At 45.5% G+C, this 402-nt stretch overlaps 1 pseudogene; it reads left to right on the forward strand.

The window, feature by feature from the left end:
• Window positions 1-167, forward strand: LOC140286064 (U2 spliceosomal RNA; annotated as a pseudogene).
• The last annotated feature ends 235 nt before the right edge of the window (window positions 168-402 follow it).

Raw genomic sequence — 402 nt, forward strand, 5'->3', positions numbered from 1 at the left:
ATCGCTTCTCGGCCTTTTGGCTAAGATCAAGTGTAGTATGTGATATGTCTATGCAAGGACTACATATTAAATGGATTTTTATCAATAGGATTTGAAAAAGGAGCTTGCTCCGTTCACTCCAAGCATCGACCCGGTACTGCAGTGCCGCTGGGAACGGTGCGCTCTCCTCTGCTCTTGTGAAAAAGCAAACAGTGGTGCAGGATGGAAGTTTCTTTTAGTCTGCTGAGAAAAGAGAGTGAATGCGAAGTAGACTTTAACACGGCTCTGGGAGCGAGCCGAGTGCGGGCTAACCAGGAGAATTGCTTGAAAGAAACGCGAACCGAATGAGCGGTCAGAACAAAGCCTCAATACGGTGTTCCTGTGGTGTTTTTATAAAATGCGTTGAAAAAAAAGGTGTGAATG

This window comes from Leuresthes tenuis, unplaced genomic scaffold, assembly GCF_036924035.1.
Source record: "Leuresthes tenuis unplaced genomic scaffold, fLeuTen1.0.hap1 SCAF_71, whole genome shotgun sequence".
Lineage (NCBI taxonomy): Eukaryota > Metazoa > Chordata > Actinopteri > Atheriniformes > Atherinopsidae > Leuresthes > Leuresthes tenuis.